Here is a 27553-nt window from a genome sequence, read left to right on the forward strand (position 1 = left end):
ATGCTACTTTCTCCCCACCCCCACCCTCCTCTAGCTTATCTCTCCACGCTTCAGGCTCTCTGCCTTTATTCCTGATGAAGGGCTTTTGCCCGAAATGTCAATTTTACTGCTCCTCGGATGCTGCCTGAACTGCTGTGCTCTTCCAGCACCACTAATCCAGAATCTGGTTTCCAGCATCTGCAGTCATTGTTTTTACCTTTATTCTGTAATGACAATTCAGGTTTAGTAATCTGCTTTCATCTCCGCATTTCAATTATTCATTCTCGTGCACATGGATCTTAATGTTCCATCAGTAAAAGAGAGTTTAGTTTTGGGCACCTTGTTTCTTGACCAGAGTTATCCATATCTGGTTTATGTATTCTCTCTAATGAATCAGCAGCTTGAGAACAACAGGGTGACCAAACATTTCACATAATGTTCTGCCTTACCAATGAATTATATGGTTTAAATAACCTTTGACATATAATTAAATGCTTTCAGAGCATACAATGCAATTAAACATCAAAACCCCAGCTCCCTCAGGATTTGTGTATGTAATAAGATATAATCAATGCATATCAGATTAATCCCTCTCATAGGCTACAAGGAACATTAATTCACTGACGTTATCAAAGATACACTATTAATGGTTACTGCTCTACACAGTTAATTTAGTCAGTATTTAAACATGAGGCAGATTATTTGATAGCATATGAATATTCACTTAAATACTAGCATTTTATGCAATTATTGGACACAGATTGGAAACATTACATTTTCTAAAAGACAACAAAATGCATAGTAAGCTAATGAACCATAAATGACAGTGATATTTTGCCTTTATATAATGTACACATCTGCATATACAAATCTAACTTATGGTAGAGTTCATGTACTACACTGCTGGGAAAAGCATGTTTTATCTGTGCATCTATAGTATGAAAATTACATGTTAGCCTTCTTGGGTTAACGATGGAAATATTGCAATTAATGCTATAATTAGTTGTTTGCTCACTAAAGCGATATAACAATCCTGATCCTGTTTGTAAATGTGATGGAAGTGTTGATCCACTCCTCTTCAAACACTAGGATAAACTCTAAATCAGTTATCACATATTCATGCTGAAATAAACAAGCAACAGGCTTATAAAAGTTGAATTTTACAGGCACTTGGGAGTTGGGGTTATATCTTTGTGTTGTGATGTTAAAAAATCATTCAAGTCTGACGTAAGGAAAACTTTATTTGAGAAACCTTTCATTGTAGCTTAATCTTGTTAACAAGAGAGGAAAAGTTCATGCGACGTTACTATATATCATTAGCATATCATAACCCCAAATAACATAAGGATATGGTAGTTGATCAGGAGAGTTCAAGGTTATGCAAGTTATTTAAAAATAATGTTGAGGTCTCCCTGCCCAACATCAGCCTAGATTCCTTGCTTTGCCAGAGGTGGCAGTGGGGTGAAGGGTCTGAAGTTGGGGAAAGAGGGAAAGTCAGCCGTTAGAAAGAGAAGCTTTCTGAACAAATAGACAAAGTATCTTCCCTGGGGTGGGGGAGTCCATAACTAGCAGGCATAGGTTTAGGGTGAGAGGGGAAAGATATAAAAGAGACCTAAGAGGCAGCTTTTTCATGCAGAGGGTGGTACATGTATGGAATGAGCTGCCAGAAGAAGTGGTGGAGGCTGGTACAATTGCAACATTTAAAAGGCATGGGGGTGTGTATATGAATAGGAAGGGCCGGGTGCTGGTAGTTGGGACTGAATTGGGTTGGGAAATCTGGTTGGCATGGACAAGTTGGACTGAAGGGTCTGTTTCTGTGCTGTACGTCTCTGTGACTCTATGTGATGTCAAACAATGTCAGGCAGGCAAGTAGGAGTCGTGTATGTTCAAGGCAGCTTGGCACGACAGAAGTGTTAGTCTGCCTTTAGTTGACATTCCAATCAGAACTGAGGGTGATGGAAGAGAGTGATGGAAGTGTTGGCCTTCCTGACAATAATGGATATCTGGTCACACAAAGAAGCGAACAATAACCCCCTTGAAATTATGTGTAAACATCGGACAAAATTTTAAGTACAAGGTCCATCTTTTGTTTCTAGATGTGAAAGCCAAGAAGAGTCATTCCATAAAAGAGGAAACACAATATTAAGCATTCAATTATTGGTGATGTTCTTAGAGAGTTGAGAAAAGGGACAATGATAGGAAGCCGAGAAAAGAGGGCTGGGAAGATTTTTTTAAAAATAAGCAAAAATGACGCAGCCACATCCTAAGATTTTTGCCTCAATGCCGGATGTGCTGAATTTTTCCTAGATTGGAAGGTAGTTCAGTTTTAAGTACAAACTAATCTCCCAACAATTAGGAACCTGAAGTGACACATTAATTTGGCAACTAAATTGATACACTACAATAAATTGTTTTGAAAACATTGATCAGGGAAATTTCCATTGATCAGGAAAGCTCCATTAGATTCTCCTAAACCTCAGTCTGTCAACCTGTCTTGTATGTAACACCTCACTGGGATGATTTTGGTGTCCCAAGCCACTTAGACCACTGGCTTTCAGCATATTGCAGGATTGAGTACAGGAGTAGTAAGCCAAACAGTGTTGAGGGAGGATTTCGGCCAGCCAACTGTGACCCAGGCTTTCTAGTAGCAGCTAGCAAGTTCTCAGGAGCTTGGATTCCACATAGTCACTTTGATTTCCTTTAAGTTGCTCCATGGTCCCTGCTGGGATTAACGGGGCCCACCAAAGGGAATAGGACACATGCAGCCACCCAACTGCCAGGGCCTGCCAGTCTGGCCTTGGAATGCAAAAGAAAATTGACCTCTTTGAAGAACATGTCTGCAAGGACGTGCCCTCTTTAACATCCTATAGCTTCAGGAGTGGCCATCACTAACCCAGGCTGCCAACTCTAGATTGAGCCAGCAGAGGTGGGCATCTTCTTCCCAATAGGATGGTGAACCTGATGTCTATTTATTGGCTGCCATGAGGAAAGTGCCATCCTCTGGTCCTGCTCCACCTACCCACCTTCTATCACAAATAGCAAGGAGTTGGCTTCCACCTTCAGACTCCTCGGTAAGACTTCTCAAAATGTCACAACTTTTAACCCATTTCCTGTCCTCTGGACTTGATGTCGGGAAAATGGATATTTCTTGGAGGAGTGAAAGTCAACAAAGATAGCTTGTATGCCTTCAAACTCTACAGTGGAAAAAATTCTTCTAAGTCTCCAGCGGATTTTGTTTCCCCCAGTAAACATTGACATAAATAATTTTCTTTATTCCTTAATTGAGAAACCAGACCATCCATACAATCTCAAAATTGAGATTTTCAATCTGGGATTTATCAAGTCAAGTTTGCAACCACTTCCTGGACCAGAAAAATTATAATCACTTCAAACATCTTTAACCTGACTGAAGAACATGATCAAGTGTCTGAAACATCTTAGTCAATGATAATGTGGAGTCTATTTACGGTGACAACAATTGATTTCTTCTCTTTGAATTCAATTGTTTAATAATTGCAAAACGTTCTCAAAGATTGACAACTAAATTATGTCCTTTTGTTCCCTCACCTGCTTTGTGTTTAAATTTGTATAGTTCAGATATCGTACGTGTCATAACATGCCAACACATATTGATATAGAAAAGTGTCTGATAATAGAAGCATAATTAAACCACAGTAAATCACTGAAATTGTAAAGGAAAAGAAAAAAATAGTTTTGAACTCATTTGTATGACAGCAAAACTACAATGTAAGTCATTTGCTTTAAATGTTTGTTTGTATTACTCTAGCAATTTTTAAACCAGAGTCATTTGTAACTAATCTTAATTTAGACAAAAGCAGTTAAGTTCACAGTGAAATTATTCAATGAATTTGCTGAGGAAGTGTTGAATTGCATTTGGGACAAAGAAAACCAAAATAGCCCCATTGTCTCAGATTTTATAAACCAGTTATTGTCTCGTATCATCAGAAAATGTTGCATTGTTTTTTGTTTACACTTTTACAAACCTTAAAGTGATATTTCTCTGCATACAGCTCTAAAATTACTGAACTAATATTGGTACATAAAGCAAAAAAAAATCCATATCATTTACAGATACTTTGACAATGTTTCCATATGGAATGATAAATTTTCTGGCCATGGAACTTATAAATGAGCATGCAATTTGGATTCTTCTAAAGCTTTGATGAACTTCAAGTTCACAAATGCAGAATTAGACTTGTCTGCAGGATTAACCAAAAAATGTCTCAGAGAAGATAATCTATCTTTTATTAGAATCATATCAAGTGACAGAAAGAGGTCTGGGGAATGTACAGCTGTATAGGGACACAGAAACAAGGAGGAATAGGCTGTTTGGCCCCTCAAGCTCACTTCACTATTCTATGGGATTGTGGTTGGTCCTCTTTCTCAATCGTCACTTTCATACCATACCCTTGATGTTTCTAAAATATATTTAAAAACTCTCTCTTTCTTGACTATTTTCAGTGACTTAGCATCCACAGCTATCTGTGATCAAGAATTCCACAGATTCCCTACACTTTTAATAAAGAAATCTTCCCTTAGCTCAGTCCTTCAAGGTCCACCCTGTGTCCTGAGATTGTGTTTCCTGACTCTAGACTCCCCAACTATTTTCCCTGCATTTAGTTTGTTCAACAATGTTAGAATTTTAAACATTTCAATCAGATCCTCACTAATCCTTCTACACTTGAGTGTAAACAGGCCCAAATTGAACAAATCTCTCCTCAGAAGAGAGCCCTACCATCCCCAGTTTTAGCCCAATGAACCTTTGCTGCACTCTACACTTCCCAAGGTATCTTTCTGCTTTTCAAACTGAAATGTGTAACTTTACATTTAGCCCAATTGTACTGCATGGCCATGTGCATGTCTAAGAGACAGCATGTATGTGAGAAAAAACATGGAATCTATACAGTGTGGAAACAGGTCATTTGGCCCAACAATTCCATACGAACTGTTCAAAGTGCATCCCACCATACCCTATCTCTTCAAACCTGCATTTCCCATGGATAATCCAAACATCCCTGGACACTATGGGCAATTCAGCTTGGGCACTCCACCTAACCTGAACCTCTTTTGACTGTGAGAGGGAACCAGAGTACCCAGAAGAAACCCATGTAAACACAGGGAGAACATGCAAACTCCACACAGACAGTCACCAAATGCTAGATTTGAACCTGGGTCCCTGGTGCTGTGATGCAGCAGTGCTAACCATTGAGCCACTGTGCCATTCAAACGCTGTTCATAAAGAAAAACAAAATTCGCATTTCAAGTTGATGATGTCTCAAAATGGAAGAAAAGTAATCAAACTGAAACTTTAAACTTGCTTTAATTTCAGTTGAACTTTCCAGAAGATTTCCAGTTAAGAAGTTGCTTCTGAGACTGTCATCCAAATGCAAGAACAAATTGAGATTGCCATACAACATGCAAATTTAAAGGGTCATTGCAGACTGAACAACGCTGTGGAAATTTGATCCATGACCACCTGGAGTTGCTTCCTCTGAAAAAAAAAAGTGGTTTCTAACTCCATTATGTTATGACAGTTTTCTGCAGCAATCTTCTAGACAATTATCTGTAAAAACAGCCTCGAAGAGCTGCTCCAGTCAGTAGAAGTCCCTGCCTCTGGCTCACCTCAGTTTTCCACTTTTTCCAGGAGATGCATTTCAGTTATGGTCTTTAATAACCTTCTACAGAGCACTTACCTCCTCTGAGCTGCCATGTCCCAGATACTATAGGTAACATATCCACTGGTGGCAAATCGTTAGTGTACCTTAACTGCTCTCCCATTGCTGACAAATGGATTATTGAAAAGACTCAACTCACCTTTAGGAGAGGCAAGAGGATATGAAAAAAACACTGTTGCCTGATGTTTTTGTTTCCTGATTTTCCTTACTCCCTCTTGACAACATTTACCCCACATTTACAAGGGTGTATATGGAAGTGTATATATGAAGATTTGCCCGAAATTTCATACTTCATGTGAAATATCTTACACTAGGATATGATAGCTCCAACTCTTAACAGCTCAGCAAGTGTGAAATTATAACTATTGAAAATATCTGATGACAGTGTACAGTAGTAGCAATTGATGCGCACAACAGAATACATCCCAGATTTCTAATCCTTTAATTTTTTTAAAACTGTAAGAGCCATTATGAAATTAGTTCAGATAATCTTAATCCTTTCTTAGGATGCAGACAGCAGCACAAAACTGACTCTGACGGGCAACTTTACAAACAATTATGTCCATGAGACCATGAGTATGGCTAGTAGTGGAAAGATTAATAAACTAGTGCAATAAAGACTAAAATGCAATGATGGGATTAAGAATGGAAGGGACCATCTATTTATTGATCCAAGATTTGTTGATGTGAATCATTGATGAAAGTTCATACTGAAGCTCCAGCACAGAAATATTTACCTTAAACAGAGAACTACTAGTGATGAGAGAGTAGTTTCTCAATATTATGTAAAATCTTAGTGTGGTACTGTTGAATCATTTGCAGAGACAGATTCAGCACTGTTCTAATGGTTGACAACATATTGTGTCGTGGACAGTGAAAAAAGGTTATCTTAAATTACAAAGGGATCTTGATCAATTGGGCCAAAGGGATGAAGGGTGGCAGATGGAATGTAATATGAATAAATGTGAGGTATTGCATTTTGATAAGGCAAAAAAAGGCAGGACTTATATAGTTGATGGTTGTGCCCTGGATCGTGTTGGTGAATAGAGAGACCGAGAGGTTCAGGTACATAGTTCCTTGAACATGGCACCACAGATAGACAGGCTGGTTAAGAACGCATTTAGCACACTTGCCTTCATTGCTCAGACTACTGAGTATAAGAATTAGGACATCATGTTGAGGTTGTACAGGACATTGGTAAGGCCACTTTTGGAGTATTGTTACAGTTCTGGTAGTCCTGTTAAATTCAAGAGGGTTCAGAAAAGATTTATCAGGATGTTGCCAAAATGGGAGAGTTTGAGTAATAAGGATAGGCTGGATAGTCTGGGACTTTTTTCACTGGAGCGTAGGAGGTTGAGGGGTGACCTTATCAAGGTTGATGTGAGATGAGAAAGATTTAAAAGGGATCTGAGGGACAACATTTTCATAGGGTGGTTTGTATGTGGAATGAACTGTCAGAGGAAGTGATAGATGGAGGTCCAGTTACACCATTTAAAAGACATTTGGACAAGTACGTGAATAGGAAAGGTTTCGGCTAAATGACCTAATTTCTGCTCCTATGCTTTATGGTCTTATTTGTGTGCCATTTCGGGCTCTATCTCTCAGGAAGGATGTTCTGGCCCTGTTCAGAGGAAGTTCGCAAGAATGGTCCCAGGAATGAAAAACTTAACATATGAGGAATGTTTGAGGACTCTGGGTCTGTACCCAGAGTGGAATTTAGAAGGATGCGGGGGGATCTAACTGAAATATACAGAATACTGAATGGCTTGGACAGAGTAGAAGTTGGGAAGATGTTTCCATTGGTAGGAGAGACTAGGACCAAGGGCACACCCTTAGAGAAAAGCGAAGATCTTTTAGAATGGCGATAGGGAGAAACTTCTTCAGCCAGAGATTGGTGAATCTATGGAATTCATTGCCACAGAAGGCTGTGGAGGCCAGGTTATTAAGTATATTTAAGACTGAGACAGATAGGATTTTGAGTATCATTGCTATCAAGGGGCAATGGGGTTGAGAAACTTATGAGCCATAATTGAATGGCAGAGGAGACCCAATGGGTTAAATGGCCTAATTTCTGCTCCTATGTCTTATGGTCTCATGGATATGGGCCAAATGCAGGCAACAAATCAAGGATAATGACAAATAAAATGTGAGGCTTTCGTTTGTGTAAGAAAGTTGACCCATGTCTGTGGACAATCTTTTATCCATATGCAGCTTCTCAGCAACATGTACAGACGAAGTAAAGAAAATTTCCAACATGGGATGATAAGAACCAAAATTAATGACTATTGAGCCATTGAAACAGTTTCATTTTCAAATTTGGTCATCATTGATCTATATTTGAACTTCCTTTGACCATCTTTTGTCTTTATCCATTGTTATCCTTACTTAGGAAAACTCAATCAAGTTCAGTTTTGAACATTCCAACTGGTATTCTCACGGAGAAAGAATTCCAGATTTCCAATGCTCTTTGCGCATTTCACTCCAAAATGGCTTCATTCCCCCTTGTTCTGAATTCTGTCACCATCAGGAACAGTGTCTTAGAATCTACATCAGTGAATATGTTTATCATTTTAAGACCTTAATAGGTCTGTCGTTTTTTTGATTCACTCTTCCTGTAATAGCACAGACATTTGCAATTTTCCAATTTGAATGCACAATTCCTGAACTTGTTAAAAATGACTAATGCACCTGCAATTTTCTTTGCTACTGCTTTTAATACCCAATAGTCACAACCATGATGTCCTGTGGATTTTTTCCATTGTATGTGATCCATTATAATCAGCATCATAATTTTTTTTTAAATTAAAATCAATTTAGTTCTCCCCTATATCTTATTTTAAGGCCTTTTTTATTTTCTTAGTATTTTATCCTGATCATCCATTGTGCAAATAGTTTTGAAATATTCATTCAACTGGCCTGGGCATTTCCGTAACTTCTATTATCATTGAATATATCTTTCATGGGACCAGATTCCCTTTTACCAATCATTTTCTTTATAGTATTCTAAATGTTTGCTTTTAACTGTTGCTACACCAAAGGTTTTTTGCCTGTTATTTTATCGTTCTTTGCATCTCTTTATTTATTTGTTATTGCTGTACACAGTTTTCTCAGTCCAATGAGTTCACATTGTCCTTGTATTCAATCTGTTTTTTTTCATTCTTTCATGGAATGTGAGCGTTGCTGACAAGGCCAACATTTGCTGCTCATCCCTTCGTGCCTTCGAGATATCAAGGCCATGTTTTTGAACTGCGATGTGCTGTTAGGAACAACGCTACAGAAACACTGAAGGAAAAGTGATATAGTTCACAAAACAAAATGATGAGAAATGCATTTACAAATAGATCTGGAAAAATATTTCATGAAAAAGACACAGCTTTAAACTCATATATTAAGATTATTCTGTTTGAAAATAAGATTGATGCAACTGGATGATTGGAGAGTGGTGAATGCTGTTCCTCTGTTCAATTAAGGGAATAGGGAAATCCCTGGGAATTACAGATCATCCAATCTTACGTCTGTGGCAAGTAAGGTACTGGAAAGGTACCTTACTTGCCACAAACGTAAGACTGGATGGTCTGTAATTCCCAGGGATTTCCCTATTCCCTTCCTTGAACAGAGAGATAGGTTTGATGATTATTTGGAAAAAACATAGTTTGATTAAATATAGAAGGCATGGCTTTGTGAGGGGCAGATCAATCCTCATAAGCTTTATTGAGTTCTTTGAGAATGTGATGACACAAGTTGAAGAAGTTGAGCACTGGATATGGTGTATATGGATTTCAGAAAGGCATTTGATAAGATTCCCGGTGGTTGGCTCATTCAGAAAGTTAAGAGGTATGGGATACAGGGAAACTTGGCTGTCTGATTACAGAATTGGCTGGCCGCAAAAAGACAGCAAATGGTAGTGGATGGAAAGTATTCCACCTGGAGGTCAGTGACCAGTGGTGTCCTGCAGGGATCTTTTCTTAGGCTTCTTCTCTTTGTAGTTTTTATAAATGACTTGGATGAAGAAGTGGAAGGATGGATTAGTAAGTTTGCCAATGACATAAATGTCGGTGGTGTTGTAGATAGTGTTGAGAGCTGTTGCAGGTTACAAGACATTGACAGGATGCAGAGTTGTGCTGGGAAGTGGCAGATAGTGTTCAACCTAGATAAATGCAAAGTGATACAATTTGGAAGGTTGAATTTGAATGCTGAATACAGGGTTAAAGACAAGATTCTTGGTAGTATGGAGGAACAGCTGGATTGCGGGGTCCACATCCATAGATCCCTCAAAGTTGCCCCCCAAGTTGATAGGATTGCTAAGAAGGCGTATGGTGTTTTGGCTTTCATTAACAGAGGGATTGAGTTTAAGAGCCGTGAGGTTTTGCTGCAGCTCTATAAAACCCTGATTAGACCACACTTGGAATATTGTGTCCAGTTCTGGTCACCTCATTATAGGAAGGATGTAAATGCTTTAGAGAGGGCGCAGAGGATATTTACCAGGATACTGCCTGGATTGGAGGGCATGTCTTACGAAGAGATGTTGATTGAGCTTGGGCTTTTCACACAGGAGAGAAGAAGGAAGAGAGGTGACTTGATAGAGGTGTACAAGGTAATGAGAGGCATAGATAGAGTAGATAGCCAGAGACTTTACCCCAGGGCAGAAATTGTTATCACAAGGGGTCATAATTTTAAGGTGATTGGAGGAAGGTATAGGGGAAGTGTCAGAGGTAGGTTCTTTACGCAGACAGTGGTGGGTGAGTGGAATGCACTGCCAGCAGTGGGAGTAGAGTCAGAGACATTAGGGACATTTAAGTGATTGCTGGACAAGCACACAGATGGCAGTAAATTGAGTGGGGTGTAAGTAAGATTGATCTTAGATTAAGATAAATGCTTGGCACAACATTATAGGCCAAAGGGCCTGTACTGTGCTGTACTGTTCAATATTCTAACCCTGTGCAACCCCAAAACATAGTTTTGTGGCTATGAAAGTTATAAGACAACAGTGAAAGGACATAACAAAAACGATAAATAATGTAAATGTTATATCCAGAGCTAGTGGAAGTAGATTGGCTCAGAAATCAGACAGGTCCACTCAATCAAAACTAAAACCAAAACAGGATGAGATGGCAGTGGAAAGCAAATGGAATCTTTCTCAATGAAACAAATGATGATCAGGAATGTTTGAATTTGCCTTCTACACCACTTACCAGGAAACAGCTTGACATTGCTTGGGCAGCAAGGACAGAATGAGGGAATTAGTTGGGTCCTTAATTTTAAGGCATTTGAGTTATTAAACCATAGTAGATCCATCAACTTTAAGGGCATTTAAATAGTCATTGGATAGGCAAATGGACCAGAATGGAAGTAGAGGTAACCAGCGTAGGTTAGATGGGTTTCAGATTGGTTTCACAGGTCGGTGCAACATGAAGGGCTGAAGGAACTGTACTGCGCTCTCATGTTCTATCTTCTAAAAAGTACCAGTGATTTGCCCATGGATCACTAAGTAATTTTATTATCTTCTTTGTATTAACCATGATTCCTTTTCAAATAATTTTCTAAATGACAACATAAGTAAAAGAACATGGATGTTTGAAGACTGAAATGACAGCAGATAATTTTGGAAAACATTCAAGTGGACTCAGAGGCATTTGTGGATAGAGAAACAGAGTTAGTATTTCCAACACGCTCTTCTGAAAGCTCATTGATCTGAAGCATCAACCTTTTTTTTCTCCTGAGAGATGCTGCTAGCTTGTTGCACATTTCCAGCTTTTCTGCTTTTTTAAAATTTCTATAAATTATAGACTCAATTTCAGCAGTAACAGCGGTTTCTAATTATTAAAAATGGTTTCTTGCCACTCATTCAATTTTTTTGTGCATATTGCTTGAACTGGCTTCCTCTAATTTACTAGTGAAAGCAATACCTCATTATTTCACTCAACCAAACCTTTCTGAATCTTGGGTGAAGTGGTTAGCTAGCTCATTTGGCTAGATGCGTGATGCCAACAGCATGAGTTCAAATCCCACACCGGTTGAGGTTACAATGAAGGACTCTCCTTCTCAACCTGAGGTATGGTGATCCACAGGTGAAACCACCACCAGTCATCTCTCTCTAATGAGAGCAAAGGTCATCACAAAGAAAAATAACAAATGTAATGGATCCAAATAGCTTTTTGATAGGTGTTTTTGGTTTCTATCTTGCTTAGTCCTCCAGCCTGAGGAAGTTTGCCCTGAGAGTAATGCCTGTATTGCAATTAAACACAATTGAAGCTGTACATGACATTACTTGTTTTCAGTGAACTTTCACTGCAGATTTGTTTCTCTCACAAACTCAGAGTTCATGAAGGTTTTCATTAATTTCAATTGTGTCAGCCCAGGATGAGTATCATTCAAACAAGACTGCAATATCCATCAGTAACCACTGCAGCCAAATGTAAGCATTCTCTGAGCGAATTAGTCTGCACATAGCCAGCTCTGTCAATGACAATCGAAGTGCGCAGATTATGGTGATAGATTTTGAAATACCCTACCCAGAGTACATTCTGTGCCTATGCTGTCCTTTGTGTTTCCTCCAAGTGGTGTTCAACATTGGTAAGTTTTGATTCATTAGTTGAAGGTGAATTGAATTGAAATGAATTGAATTGAATTTAATTTAATTTATTGTCATGTGTACTGAAGCACAGTGAAAAGCTTTGTCTTCCGAGCAATACAGGCAGATCAGGTTAAGTAGCATAGATACAGAAATAATAGGTATACAGCGACAAAAATAAAAACACAGGCACAAGCGAATGTTAAGAGTTTGTGTTAAGCTCTATACAGTTTTCTGCCCCTGTTTGACCTGTGTGCCTGGAATCAAAGTTGAGGACATCTGGAGTCACTCTCTCCAGCTCAACTGTACACCATTGTTCCTCCACCTCTGTTAATTTTGTCCTGGCTGTGGGAGAGGACAGACCCAGCAATGGTGACTTAGAAGTCTGTTGGGGTAAAATAAGCATTAATATTCCATCTTACCACATTCTACCAAGAAGAAAGTGAAGAGTAGGAAAGGATTGCATCTTAATCCTTGTCTACTTCAATCCTCATCTAGCATCAAGGATTGTTTTGTGTCCAAGTTATTATTTTGATAATAAAGGATTGGGTCTGCAACCTATAATCAGTGATTATCACAGCGCATATCATTACAGCATGCTGGTGAGCTCCAGAACATAATCACATCACTATGAAAATGTTACTTGCTTTGCAATGTGAATGTTAGAAAACATTTTTATCATAACATGATAATGCAAAAATAATTTCAAAATATTGGTCTGCATTCAGACATAATGTGAGTTTTATACTGTCCAATTTGGTGGGCTGCTTACTCTATTTTAAACTGATGCCTCATCGTTGTGCGAAGGTTTTGCTCAACAATCCAAATGAGAACATTGCCAAATATCTAATTATAGAGGTTATATGTCAAAAGTGTCTGACAAATGGTCAAATGGTTTTAATGATTTTCATATTCAAACAACACAAAATCTCCAGCAGTGCCTCATTAAAGTATCACTGAATCAGACAGGAGAAGACAACGTGTACAGCCAATGTGAGACATTCTGCTGGACAAGTCTACACCAGACTTATTTCTCCCTGCCGCAGGACCCCCTCAGCTTTTCTTTGCCTAAAATAAGAATCTTTATTAGTTTCTATGTTGAACTGTGTTGCTACCTGTCCTTAGCATTCTGCTAAGGTATCTAAACATTACCCTACTATCCTTATGACCATTCAGCATGCCACAACTTTCATTCCATAAATTGAGACCAATTTATATAAAGGAACAAAATCAGTGATCACTTCTGTGGAATCAAAAACACATTAACCACTCTTATTCTGTTTTCTAATTCCCAGCCACATGCCTCCAGAAATGATTAGATTAGATTCCCTACAGCATGGAAACAGGCCCTTCAGCCCAACAAGTCCACACCTAACCTCCGAAGAAAAACCCACCCAGACCCATTCCTTTTTTACTCCTGTCTAATGCACCTAACACTATGGGCAATTTAGCACACCAATTCACCTGACCTGCACATCTTTGGACTGTGGGAGGAAACTGGAGCACCCAGAGGCAACCCCACATAGACACGGGGAGAAAATGCAAACTCCACACAGACAGTCGCTCGAGGTTGGAATTGAACCTAGGTTTCTGGTCCTGTGAGGCAGTAGTGCTAACCACTGAGCCATCATGCCACCGCTATGAATCTGTACACACTGAAATTCCTGATACAATACATCTACTGCTTCTCAGATATGCATACAATAAAATTTGAAGAGAAAAACACCTCAGTCAATAAAGCATGATCAATGCTGTATAATTCTTGCTGCTCACCTCCATTTGGTCGATATCTCTCCAACATTCATTAATTTCCTTAGGTATGAAGGTATTGAAACTGTGCCTACCAATGAATAGACTTTTCCTTAAACTTTTATGATATTAATCCAAAGGAAAGACATTGTTTGCTGCTTCACATGTGCTACCCCAGCCTACATCCAGCATGTTCTTTTTTAACAATGTAGCATTTGTCAAGTCTATTGCTCGATGGTGCTGGAGGAGAAGGATTAGGTTACCTTTATCATAGTCATGTGGAATGGCATTTGTAACATTGACAAGAGCTGTTTCAGCAGAGACAGAAAAGCAGAAATCAGTTGGAAGGCATTTTATGGAGTTCCAGGACAAGGCTCTGAGAGGCAACAACAAATTCAAAATTCTTGGAGAATAATTTTCAAGGTGGGGAAGTGAGGCTCTTTACACAGAATGGTGGGCTCACGGTTTCATTGGAGAGGAGTAATGATCCCAGATTTAAACTTTGTTGTCAATTAATATAGAGGAGAAAGTGAGTCTGCAGATGCTGGAGATCAAAGTTGAAACTTTATTGCTGGAACAGCACAGCAGGTCAGGCAGCATCCAGGGAACAGGAGATTCGACGTTTCGGGCACAGGCCCTTCTTCAGGAATCAGGATTCTTCAGGATTCCTGAAGAAGGGCCTGTGCCCGAAACGTCGAATCTCCTGTTCCCTGGATGCTGCCTGACCTGCTGTGCTGTTCCAGCAATAAAGTTTCAACTGTCAATTAATATATTCAGGTGATGTCCTGGAGAAGAATGATTTTGCTCCAACAACTACAATCATCTACTAGAAATGACATCAACCAGTATTTGATGGAATGTATTCCTTTTGATTCCCATATGCCTCCAGTTTCACTCAGGCCCCTTGATGCTACACTCTGTCAAATGTTTCCTTGATGTCAATAGGCTGTGACCTCCATTTGAAGTCAAGGTTGAAAAACTATGCCAATTCACTTGTGTTCTATTGCTGCCTGAGGAATGGTCACATTTTGCCAGTTTACTGTTTTAGGGAGTCGATGGAGATTTGGCTAATCAGTAAACACTTTACGATCATTTCATTCTATTTAAATAAAATGAAGTCTAGGCAAACACTGCAGAGTGAGTCACAGGTCACATGACACCAGGTTACAGTTCAACAGGTTTATTTGACATCACAAGATTTCAGAGTGCTGTTCCTTCATCACCCAACAAAGGTATAGTGCTCCGAGAGCCTGTGATTTCAAATAAATGGTTGGATTGTAACCTGGTGTTGTGTGACTTCTGACTTTGTCCACCCCAGTCCAACATCGGCACCTCCACATCATGATTACAGAGGAGCACTTTATCCACATTGTTCTATGAGGGGCCTCACTGCAGAAAGAAATAGGCCCTGAAATTCAATAGATTGGAAGAACATAAATTTGAAACTAGGTTACTTTTCAGTGAAGTGCTTCAAAAATAAAAGTTTCATTTGTCCAACATTTGCTTATAACACTCAGGCTTAGCCATCAACAAGGACAATTCTGTCAGTCAGGGTGTTATACACTTCAATATTCCCATTAACTCCTTATTGATTTATAACCACAGAATAAATCAATGGTTTGGTGACGGTACTGGAATCTGGAAAAACACTTGAGGGGATGATTTAGATTTGATTTTACAAACTATAATGGACCTATTTGATCAATCAAAGAAGGATCTACAGCTTTTCAGTGGCATAAAGCCTTCTGTCACATAGGCAATCGAACATAGTGAAGGATTTATTGAAGATATTTATTGCAGATGTAAATGTTGCCATGCACAGTTCGGCTGCAGTAACTAAAGTATATAATTGAACCTCTGTTGCAGTTCATCAGATAGTGTGAGATTTATTAAGTGCTTTCACTTCAATCCTTTGCTTTGAATTTCATTGATGAAAGCATACTCCTTTCTGATGTCTACAAACTCAAGTATCAAGAGGGACAATTTAACCTGTAAATCAGCATTAAGAAATGGGTGGAAACTACTGTAGCAGTGATAACAACCATATCAGTGTCATTCAAATTATATCTGTCACATGTGATGTTTGGAACAACAGCAGAGAACATTGCGTCGACAGACATGGCTCAGGCTCAAGCTTTTGAGAATAAATATTTCTGCACAATTGAACAAACTTAGACAAAAATTCCTCTAATAACTCAGGCCCTGATCCTTTCACTGTGAACTCAAATATATGAAGAGAATTGCAGCTTAATGTGTTTCTAAAGATAGCCAGAATAAAATAGTCTCAGGACATAACGTTCAGCTCCTAATCACCCAATGAATTGATGTCATGTGTGCTTACATATCATTTCTATTTTTATTATAGATAAATGGAGCCAAAGAAATTGTATTTGTAATCTACACAGTGATGGACTTTTGTTTGCAGCAAGTCAGAAGCCTCATTTGGCAGTATTCAGGTAGGATACACCAATTTGCACTTCTCAAATACTTTTTCCAGTTGTGGATTAAGTGAATAATTCTGCAAAAATAAAACTGTTTTTTAATTGGCATGGAAATGTAATTTTTTTTTTAGGCACTGTTTCAGCATAATTAAGATTTTTTTTTACCAGAGTCAGATGCTGTTAAATCCAGTTCTTAAAATTCTGCTTGTTATTCAGATATGTTTGTGTGACAACATGTCTGTTGATACCATTGCTTCATTGACTGTGAAAAGGAAGTTTCCACTTATACTTAGATTAGTGACAGTGCAAAACTGGAAAGCATACAGCTGACCAGCACATAATGGACACAAAGAGGCGACATAAATTGCACTAAAATTCAATTGATTTCACAATTTAGCTTTTCAAGACATTTGTCATGGAAGTAAAAATGATTGAAGTGAAACATTTTACAGAATCTGACAAAGATGCTGTTTCCAAAACTTGATTTCCCCCAAATGTCTCCACATTTGCATACTTTTTGATTTCAGGCTGTTCTAATGATACAAATTGACTCAATGGTTACCAAACTTCCAGTTTTCTGGTCCTAGCTTCACCGTGAATGTGTAGTCCTTCCTCAAGTCCATCCGTCATCAGGATGACGTTAGGTTCATTGCTGCTTCCTTGAAAAGAGGCCTATGTAGTTTCTGTCCACCATTACTCTCCTTCACATGGCTGAGACTGTTCTCACTTTCACAACTCCTTCTTTAGCTCATCTTATTTTCTCTCAATCAAAGATGTGGCTATGGGTACTAACATGGGTCCTCGCTTTGCTTGTCTTTTTATGGGGTCTATGGGACATTGCATGTTTCAGTCCTATTCAGGGCCCCACCAACAACTCTTTCTTCAGTACATTGATGGTGTCTACAGTGTTGCTTGCTGCTTTCATCCAGAATAGAAAAAATAATCAGTTTTATTTTTCAATTTCCACCCTTCTTTCACCTTCACCTGGTCTATCTCTGACTCTTCTATTTCTTTCCCTTCCTTAACTTTGCTGTTTCCATTTCCGATATTCCAACATTGCAAGCGCACTGCCTCCCAAACTTACTTTTACCCCACCTGCTCACACCCTGCTTCTTGCTAGGATTCAGATTTATTCTCCCAGTTTATATGTCACCATTGGATCGGTTTCAATAATGTCAGTCTCCACCAGACTGCCTTGGACATGACCTCCTTTTTTCTCAAGCAAGCATTCCCAACCCATTGCGGCTGACAGGACCTTCAACCATATTCAAGCCACCTACTGCACTTCTGCCCTCTCCTCTTCCCCAGAACAACAAAAGATGGTTGGATCAGATCTAAGTTGTGCAATCCTGCCACATCCAGTCATGAATAGCAGTGGACAATTAAACAACTCACTGGAGGAAAAGGTTCAACAAATATCCCTTTCCTCAATGATGGAAGAGCCCAACACATCAATGCATAAGATAAGGCTGAATCGTTTGCAGCAATCTTCAGCCAGCAACACCAAGCGGATGATCCATCTGAGCCTTGTCCAATGTTCCTCAGCATCACAGACAGCAGTTTTCAGCCAATTCAATTCACTCCAAGTGATAGCAAGAAACGGTTGGAGGAATTGGATACAGCAAAGGCTACGGGTCCTGATAACATTCCCGCAATAGTACTGAAGACTTGTACTCCTGAATTCTCCTAGCTGTTCTGTTCCAGTGCAGTTACAACATTGGCATCTGCCCAACAATGTGGAAGATCGCCCAGGCATATGCTGCACATAAAAAGCTGGACAAATCCAACCGAGCCAATTACCGACCCATCAGTTAACTCTCAATCATCAGTAAAGTTATGGAAGGCGACATCAACAACACTATCAAGCATCATCTGCTCAGCAATAACATGCTCAGCGATGCCCAGTTTGGGTTCTGCCAGGGCCACTCAGCTCCAGACTTCATTATAGTCTTGGTTCAGACATGGACAAAAACTCTGAATTCCAAAGGTGAGGTAAGAGTGACCACTCTTGACATCAATGCAACATTTGACCGAGTGCGTCATCAAGAAGTTCAAGCAAAACAAGAATCAATTGGAATCAAGGGGTAAACTCATTATTGGTTGGAATCATACCTGGTACAGAGGAAGCTAATTGTAGCTGTTGGAGGTTAGTCATCTCAGCTACAGAACATCTCTTCAGGAGTTCCTTAGGGTGGTGGTTTGCTTCCTCAATGACCTTCCTTCCATCATAAGGTCAGAAGTGGGGATGATCCCTGATGATTGCACAATGTTCAGGCCCATTCTTGACTCCTCAGATACTCAAGAAATCCATATTCAAATGCAACAAGATCTGGACAATATCCAGGCTTGGGCTGACAAGTGGCAAGTAATAAGGTAAAAACAATGACTGCAGATGCTGGAAACCAGATTCTGGATCAGTGGTGCTGGAAGAGCACAAATGCAACAAGATCTGGACAATATCCAGGCTTGGGCTGACAAGTGGCAAGTAATATCCATTTGACAAAAATGCCAGGCAATGACCATCACCATTAAGAGACAATTCAACCACCGCCCTTTGTCTTTCAATCGTGTTATCATCACTGAAACCCCACTGTCAACATCCAAGGGATTACCATTGACCAGAAACACAACTGGAATATCGTGTAAACACAGTAGCCACAAGAGCAGGCAGGAGGCGAGGAGTACTGCAACGAGTAACTCAGCTCCTGACTCTCCAAAGCATGTCCATCATCTACAAGGCACAAGTCAGGAGTGCAATGGAATACTTCACACTGGCCTGGATGGGTGCAGCTCCAACCATACTCGAGAAGCTTGAAACCATCCAGGACAAAGCAGCCCGCTTGTTTGGCACCATGTTCACAAGCACTAACTTCTTCCATCACCAATGCTCAGAAGCAGCAGTGTGAACTATGTACAAGATGCACTTCAGAAATTCACCAAATTTCCAAGGCAGCAGATACATAGGAAAAACATGATGTGCAAGTTTCTGTCCAGGCCACTCATTATCCTGACTTGGAAATATATCACTGTTCCTTCAGTGTCACTGAGCCAAAGTCCTGCAATTACCTGCTTGACAACATTGTGGCTCAACCTAAAGCATGTTGACTGCAGTGATTCAAGACGGCAGCTCACCATCAACTTCTCAAGGGCAACTGGGGACAGACAATAAATGCTGGCCCAGGCAGTGGCACTCACATCTCATGAATGTATTAAAGAAAAAGAGTTCCACATATCCTTGCTTTCCACTCCCTATCTTTTTGTGGATTGTCACCATGCTGCAGTGGTGAGATTCCAGTACTCATTGATTCCAAGAGCAGTGCCTGAGATGAATTCTCAACTCTTGGCTGAGCCAGCCATGATAGTAAGGTCAAAGGGGAAGAACCAGACAAATTGCAATCCAAAAGAAGTCCTCAATAGCCCTTTCCAGGTAGAAGATACATGTGTGATATCAGCAGCTGTGATGGCAAATGAAGATTACATTGATAGGGAGATTCCCAGTGGTCTTAGTTTCCTTACCACTTGAACTGATCTCCCTTCTGTCAAGGACAGTGTGTCTGCTGATGTGCAGCACTATCCCCATGTTAAAAAATGACCCACATAAGGCATGTTCCTCGTTTGACCAGTGATACAGAATTTTCTCAGTGGATAATCAGGTTCGATAGTGAGTGATTGCTGACAACTTTCTATCCAAATAATCTCCTCATTGAAAGGATCATCTTCTGCCAATTCCAACACCTCCAGCACCATATCACCATCAAACCTATCTTGCCCCTATCAGATTTCCACACAGACTGTTCCATGTGTGACATTCTTGTCCATTCCTCCATCACTTGTAATGCATCCTCACTCCCCCATGTCACCTTCCCATGCAACTACAGACAATGTCACACTTGTCCATTCACCTCCTCCCTCCTCAAACACACCATGCAGGTGAAGCCTTCTTTCTATCCAGTCCACAGCATCCCCTGCTCACAATGCAGTCTCCTTCGTGTTGTCAAGTCCAAACACAAAATGGCTGACCACTTTGTGAAAGACTTCCCCTCTGTCAACAGGAATTATCCTAATCTCCCAAGTTACTTGTCACTTCAATAATCAACCTTGGTCTCATGCTAATATTTCAGTATTAAATACAAAAGCAGATTTGAGAGTAGGCATGTCTTAGATCATCATTTGAGGCATTACAAACCCACAATACTCTGAATGAATCATTGAGGCTTCTGTATTTTCAATGCAGGTTTACAGTTCAGACACCTTTGTGATGCTTTGAAAATAAATGGATTGGAACTGATAAAGTCCATGAACCTGCTCACTTTCTCAAACATTATTGACATTTGTGGAATTGTTAAGTTGATGAGGCCTTGTATTTTTGCTGTTTATTATCTCATTGTCTGCCTGTGAATGCTTTAAGCTCCAGCATCATAAATCACTCAGGTTTTCACTATATTTTAATGCACAATTCTACAAAGAATGCAAAAATAAGACAATAACATCTCACCACTCACTGTTTAAATTAAAATATTTAAAATTATACAGCCAGAAAGATCATTCATTTCATTTTTCTGTGATTTGCTGGAGGTTGTCAAGATTTATTTTCAAATTCACTGTCTAGTCAGAGAATTTCTTTGGCAGTAACTTTTTTTTTCCTTTGCCGTATTTCGTTTTTGCTTGGAAGCAGCCTCACAAAGATTTATTTCTTTTTGGGCTTGGGAAGTTGAAATTTAAATCCGAATATAATTATCTTTGAAGCACTGGGGTTATAAACATATTCATCCCTCTTTCATATCCCACTGTAACCTACTAATTCCCCCACCAAATCCACTGAGCTCATCAGCATTCTCTGCCTGCATTTTCGAAAGGACAGAAAAGGGAAAAAAAAAGCGTTTATTACATTTGGACCTATCTTTTAAAAGAGGCTTTGAAACTGGATGAACCAAAGAGCTGGCATGTTTTCCTTAACTTCTAAATATGCTCACTGTAATTAATCTTGGAGTAATGTACAGAGACATTAATTCTAAGTTTAACCTGTGTTTTTATTTAAATTGGGATTATGTACATGTTGTACTAGTGTGACAATGTGAGGCAAGGGCCCCACATTTGTGCTGCAAACATCTCACCTTGAAAAGCAAGAGACACTGATAGCAATGCTCTAAATTTCAATTATCATGTCACACCATTTGCATTCAGTTTTGTGTGCATTGTTCTGCCTGCATCTTGAAAAACATAACCTCATAATCCAACTGGAAGCACATGAAGAGTGAAGCTGCCGACTGGGGTTCACTGGTTAATCACGTAACTGCTACATATAAAGGGGATTAGGTGGTACTGAGATGGTACGAGTTACCTAACTTAGTAGTGGGTTCCCTGTGGTGCCCCTCAGCCAGAAGTTCCAAATTAAAGTCCCACCTGCTCCAGGTGTGTCATAACTGATTTGAACAGATCGATTCGAAATATCTACATTGATTCAGTAGATAATGTGCAACAAGAAAAATGTTGTGACTTGCAAAGAAAAGTAAGGGCACTTGTGGAGCAGTAGTCATGTTTCTACCTTTGGGAAAGGAGATCCAGGTAGAAGTCTCACCTGCTCCAGAGATGTGTGAGGGTGACATGGTGGTTCAGTGGTTAGCACTGCTGCCTCACAGCGCCAGGGACCTGGTTCAATTCTAGCCTCGGCTGACTGTCTGTGTGGAGTTTGCACATTCTCCCCATATCTGTGTGGGTTTCTTCCGGGTACTCCAGTCTCCTCCCACAGTCCAGAGAAAATGTATAGGTTAGGCGAATTGACCATACTAAATTGCCCATAGTGGTCAGGGATGGATAGGTTAGGTGCATTGGTCAAGGTAAATATAGGGTAGGCGAATGGGTCGAGGTGGGTTATTCTTTGGAGGGTCAGTGTGGACTTGTTGGGCCGAAGGGTCTGTTTCCACATTGTTGGGATTCTATCTCAGAACATGATGTTGGACTGGGGTGGATAAAGTTAAAAATCACACAGCACCAGGTTGTAGTGCAACCGTTTTATCTAGAAGTACAAGCTTTCACAGTGCTGCTCATTTGTCAGGTAGCCAGTGGGGCAGGATCACAGGACACAGAATTTATAGTAAAAGATCAAAGTGTCATACAATTGATGCAATGTATTGGAAAAACCTAGATTACTGTTAAGTCTTGAATCACTTAGAATGGGTTGCAGGTTTCAATTCATTAATATGTAAATCCCAGAACTTCTTTCAAGTCACATTCCTGAGATAACTTAAGGTTTTATAAAAAAAGGTGACAAGTCAGCCTAGTCAATGCACTAAAGCTGTGAGGTTAGAATCTGTCTGTATTCCAACCTTGAGTCAGATTGGTTCTATTTCCAGAGTGGGAATTTATAAAATGTCTCATGGACTGACTGCCTACAGATTGTGTGCTTTTTGAACAAAATAGAATGGATCTGCAAATACAAATCTGCAAATGCACATTTACCCCACAGACTTAGATGCAAGTGTGTGTGCATGTGAGAAAGAGAGAGAGAGAGAAAGAGTGTCTGTTTGTGTGTTTGGGAGAGAGGGAGACAGTGTGTGCACGTGTGTGTATGTATGTGTGTGCTTGATACAGCACATGCACAAGTGTGATGGAGTACATGCCTGTGTGAGGGTGAGATTGTAAGTGTAAGTATGTGTCTGAGAGGGTCTGTGCGAATGTGCTCATGTGTAACTGCGTGTGTGTACTTGTATGTGAACGTGCGTGTGTACTTGTATGTGAGTGTGAGAGTATATATTGTGGGGCGGTCACCTGCAGTGTGACATGAACCCCAGATCCCTTCCTCATGGGTACTGAATTTGGCTATCTGCCTCTGCTTGGTGACTCTGTGTTATTGTGTATCCCAAAGTCCCCCTTGGAGGACGGTCACCCAAAGATCCGAAGCTGAATGTCCTTGGCCGCTGAAGTGTTCCCGAACTGGGAGGGAACATGTTATCAAGCTGGAGAGGGACCAGAAGAGATTTACCAGGACATTGCTAATAATGGAGGGTCTGAGTTATGAGGAAGGCTGGATAGGCTGGGATTTATTTCACTTGAGCATAAGAGATTGAGAGGTGACCTTGTAGAGGTTTATAAAGTAATGAGGGGCATAGCTAAGGTGAATGGCAGGTGTGACTTTCCTAATACAGGGGATTTCAAGACGAGGGGCATATTTTTAAGGTGAAAGAAGAAAGATTTATCAAAAAATGAGGGGCATTTCTGTTTTTACACAAACAGTGGTTCATGTGTGGAATGAACATCCAGAGGAAGTGCTAGATGTGGGTACAGTTACAACATTTAAAAGACATTCATATAAATACATGAATAAGAAATGTTTGGATGGAGAGATATGTGCCAAGTGCATGCATTTCGGACTCGTTTAGTTTGGGATTATGGTCAGCATGGACTGGTTGGACCTCAGGAATTGTTTTTGTGTTGCATGACTCTATAAAAGGCTGATTCAAAATATTTGCAACTCAATTCACCAGTAAAAGCTGTCTTAAGTCCTCTGTCACAAAAAAACTTTTAAAAAAAGTCATAACAGTTTTGTTTAAAATCAACCTGCCCATTTGAGTTATGACACATCTCTGGAGCAGGAGGATTTAAAACCAAACCTTCTGGCTCAGACATAGGGATACTACCACTGCACCATAACACACCATACCATGAAACTTAGCTAAGAGTTAATATTGGGAACAAATCATGGTTGCTTAAATGTGCAGATTGGAAATTATGAACTGAAACTACAAAGGTGAAGTAGATAGGCAACCATTGAGGAAAGTTTGGATAATCTATTAAAATTCATGGACAACATTACTAAAATAAAGACAACCCATGGTAATAAGTGGATAAATATAGAGATCAGAATAGGTATTCTACAGAAGGACATATAATGGAATTTGACAGACCATACGCAAAATTGCAAACATTTTGCTTGGAGATTCCTACTTTTGTGAATGCCTTAAATTATTGACTGTGTTAAGATATTTAACATGGATTGACTTTGAATGTTAAACTTTCATAAAGAAACATGCTTTTCAAACAAATAACAGGAATCTTAAAACAAAATACCAGGCAGAAATTCATTCCCAGCAATGTACATGGCTTAAATGAGACATACAGAGGTAACACAAAGAATGGAGGATTCAGTAGTAGAAGGAATAGAGGTGTCTCAGATATAGGCTGCTTGAATTTGTATGAAGGGAGAATCATAACCAGAAGAAGGAAGGAGATACATCTGAAAGGAACTGGCAACCATAGCTTTGGGACATGGTCAACAAGTCTTCTCTATGTGTCTTTACAGAACAAAAAGGTTTTCCAAATTACATGGAAAGTTTGGAAGGAGGAAATGGCGACAATTATCAGGCAGAAAGAATTGCACTATTGACAAGAAACTGCAGTCCAGTAATGTTTTTAGTCACCGACTCATTCAATTATGCAGTTTTCGGTGTCCATCTAGAGTGTGGGGTGTAGATTGATTAAAATGTTAATGGAATAATAAAGACTAAATAAGGTTAAGGAGTTTGAGAATTCCACCTGTTTCAGAGCTTGGTGTTGACAACACATTGAACTCACTCAAAAGAATGGTCATTCCCTGTGAAATAGCTGCAGTTAATTACTTTATCAGCACAGAAGTAGTGTTAAATGAAATATCCACACTGTCAGAGTGAACAGTCTATTGAAAAGTATCAAATGAATCTTGACATGGAACACGACAAACTAATTATTTTGGGGAAGTCAGTGCATTTACAGTTTACACAATCTGAACATTATTGTATTCCATTGTCCAGACCTAACTTCTCCAATCCATATCAGTGGGTATTATTGGCACAAAGAGATAGGAGTTTAAAGGGAAACAGCTAATTATCTTCAAACTACGTCAGCAGTTTGACCTTCCAGCAGCTTACAAATTTAAAATATCCTGCGAAAGGATGGAGAAGTAAGGCATGAAATATACACAAAACTTATTTAAAAAAACAGTGGTGATTGTGATATCTATTTTTTTAAAAAGGCATACATGATCCTGGCCCATAATGAGTCTCCCATTAGCTCGAGATTTTTCTGATGTTGTGGCAATAGACTTTATATAATGGGATAAATGAAAAAAACACAGACATATGGCAACTAGATTTAGTGAACAAATAATAACATAGAGGGAAAAACATGGAGTAATTATGGACAAGATAATGGAGAAATGGATCGGTCCAGGATGAATGGCACTGGCAAAAATTCTAACTCATGAAGAGGGGAATTTGCCAGTGCTGAATTTGGGGATGAGTGTGAAAATATGAACTTGAATAATGAACATGGCAATAGTGATGGAGCCTGTGAAAAAAAAAAATCTACTTAATTGATGAAATGCTTCATAAAGCTTTACTGAAAGAATCAAGTTGTCAGTTAACAATGACCCTGGTATGTGCTGTCCATGTAAAGAACTCATTTGCAAATTCTTGGGAACTACAGGCTGTCATCTCATGTTTTGGGAGAAATCCAAAATTCTTTTGATAGTAAGTGATCACTCCAGCTTGAGAAATGATTACAATTGACATTATCTGAAGACTTGAATGCCTTAAAAGCAGGGATAAGAACATTCAATAATTCTGAGACTTCAGGAAGATTTTTCCAGGCTAATAGAATCATGTAAGGCCACCGAAAATAAGATGTACTAGTGGGACCTGGTATATTACAAAAGACAAGGGATAAAAGATTGGAAAGTTCTGGATAAGGTTATAAGTAGTGATGGGAAAAACCAGTAATTTTATATGTAGTACATTAACTGTTGTCATACATTTCTCAAGGATAATTGAAACTAATTACACACATACAGAGTCTAAGCAAGTCATAGACAGTGATGACAGACTATGCACTTCACATATATACATATTGGACAATCACAAGGACCAGACATGAACAGATGCAGGGTTATCTAAACATGAGAAACATGATACAAAAGAGAGATGCCTTCTGATATGAGAATTTATCAGAACACAAAGAAAATTAATTGTTAGAATCATTTTGCAAATATGTTAATTCTACTGTTTACAGAAAGAAAAGCAATATCTAATTGTATTATGAGATATAAAATACAAGAAAAAAATCTCATTGTTTGTTTTTCATTAGTTTCTGTTCAAACACAGGTTGCCGCTCTTTAAAAGTTTTATTGAAAAAAAAGAAATGGGAATGTCAGTGAAGCAAAAGTTAAGCTATTAAGGAATTAATTGATTAATTATGTGACTAAATAAATATAAAGGGGGAACATGTAGCACTGGGGATGTTAAGAGCTGTGTGATTGCATCATCCACAAGGAATACACATCATCCACAAGGAAAAGGTGTCTTTAATTCTAATTCAACAACAGGCTTAGTTTTGAATTAACATCTTCTCCATGTGACCATAGTGGAAACAACAATCTTCATGTTCTTGTGGTAATGTTAATTAAATCTTAATTAATCTTCCCATTCCCTAAAATTGCCAGCTTCATACTTAGTGTACAAACTTGCATAAAATAGCCCTGTCGTCTGCAATATTGTTGTGATATAACATTCAACATCGCACAGCACTTCAGCATTTTCAAACAAATCCCTCTTCTTGACCAAGAGATAATTATTCCATCTGTCATGTCAAACAAAATGATATTAGAGACAAGCAAAATACTGTGGATGCTGGAAATTTGAAATAAGAACAAAGTGCTGGAGAAACAAGAGATCTGACAGCAGCTGTGGAAAGCAAAACAGAGTTAATGTTTCAAGTCTGATATGACTCTTTCTTCAGAAGATGTCAGATACTTTCAGCCTCCATGTGGTGATCTATAAATGAAATCTTGTGCAGTTGGAACAACATTTTCCACAGATAATTCAATATAGAGAAATGCAAGTTTAAGAGTTGAACCAAATTGGATTGTAAATTATGCAGTCTGATTTTTGGATTGTCCTCTATCATTGTTGAAATCAGTGTTGCATTTAGTGCCCATTTTTAATTTCTCTAAGAAACATGTACACCTACAGAATTTCTAACACCACTTCAGAGAGCATTTTGTACCATTATGCTACATTGTCTCTTATTGAATGTCCTGCACAACTCCATAAATGTTGTTTTAAAAATAATGAGCAAGGCATAAAGAA

General features: G+C 39.1%; 1 protein-coding gene across 1 annotated transcript in view; it reads right to left on the bottom strand.

Annotated features, from left to right (window-relative positions):
* opcml (opioid binding protein/cell adhesion molecule-like) overlaps window positions 1-27553 on the bottom strand; it is a 2226798-nt gene that overhangs the window by 1803131 nt on the left and 396114 nt on the right. The window lies entirely within an intron of this gene.

The sequence above is a fragment of the Chiloscyllium plagiosum genome, chromosome 35 (assembly GCF_004010195.1).
Source record: "Chiloscyllium plagiosum isolate BGI_BamShark_2017 chromosome 35, ASM401019v2, whole genome shotgun sequence".
Taxonomy (NCBI): domain Eukaryota; kingdom Metazoa; phylum Chordata; class Chondrichthyes; order Orectolobiformes; family Hemiscylliidae; genus Chiloscyllium; species Chiloscyllium plagiosum.